Below are 1059 nucleotides of genomic sequence, written 5' to 3' on the forward strand. Positions count from 1 at the left end.
TTGCCAATTTAGTTCCATGGCTGGGGTTGAGCTACACAGCTCTGGGGCAAGGAGAACTCCTGTCAATAGTGCTGGACAAACGAGATCCACATATAATAATTAATTCCATAAGCATGAGCTGGAGCACAAGCTCCATAAGCTTGTGCTATCATTATTTTTGCTTTATCCATTTCTAGCCACCTTGACCCATTTATCTGGTATCTCTGTTTACCTTCCTCCCTCAAAGAGGAAATTATTTTCAGTATGAACAAATAAAACAACTCAAAAAGAGCATAAAAATGTGATTTTATCATTTTGTACATTATCAGTGATATTTGTTATGGATTTGTTATGGAGTTTTCATTGTACCTTTATAAAATCTAGATATTTTAACTCTCATTTTTTTCTCTCCCAGTGCAAAGAACCACAAGCACCAAGTTCTGTTTTGTTTTCTTCCATTTTCAGTCTTCAGTTTTTATTTTCCCTTTTTTTTTTTCTGTTGAGAAAGCAAAGTGCACGTAGACAGAAAGCCTGGAGGAAAAAAATGGAAAATAGAGATTGAGAAAACTTTAAAAATTACACTCAAAATGAGTCATGTTTCTGAAGTTCAATTTTGATTTTTGTGGGTTTTTTCCACTGGAATATCAAAATACATGAGGACAGTAAGTTAATAATGTTTGGACTATAATAGAATATTGACCTATTTTGCCTCTGAGAGAGGGGAGGAATAAATCTAGGAATAAATCTAACTCACAGTACATCCTGTTGCAATCAGCTCTTTTCCTGCAGCAGAGAGGTGGGAAACAGTGGCCATCATCATCATCTTCATTATGATACACAGAAATGTTGATCGTAATTATAGTCCGTGCCAGAGAGAGCTGTGAAGTGCATTGCATTTTTTTTCCTCTCAAAATACCCTGGAGGTGCAAAATAGACAAAAATAGGACTAATGCAGTCTCTTTTGTCTGCACATTTCCATGCTGATTTTAGGCACTTTTAAATGTGTTAGAGAAAAATCACCCGCAATAGCAAGATACGTTTGTGATTTAAAAATTTATTTTTTTTAATGAAGTTGCTTCC

At 35.0% G+C, this 1059-nt stretch overlaps 1 long non-coding RNA gene across 2 annotated transcripts in view; it reads right to left on the reverse strand.

Moving 5' to 3' along the window:
• Positions 1 to 266: 266 nt before the first annotated feature.
• The window catches only part of LOC115948449, a 2471-nt gene continuing 1678 nt past the window's right edge, over positions 267 to 1059 (reverse strand). Inside the window, exons 2-3 of one of the 2 annotated variants that reach the window (XR_004082280.1) lie at positions 734 to 896; positions 267 to 510 (exon numbers count right to left, since the gene is read on the reverse strand). This is a non-coding gene — a long non-coding RNA (uncharacterized LOC115948449). Of the gene's footprint in view, positions 511 to 733; positions 999 to 1059 lie in introns of those variants that run through there. The other variant, XR_004082279.1, reaches the window with a different exon arrangement.

This window comes from Geospiza fortis, unplaced genomic scaffold (assembly GCF_000277835.1).
Source record: "Geospiza fortis unplaced genomic scaffold, GeoFor_1.0 scaffold330, whole genome shotgun sequence".
Taxonomy (NCBI): domain Eukaryota; kingdom Metazoa; phylum Chordata; class Aves; order Passeriformes; family Thraupidae; genus Geospiza; species Geospiza fortis.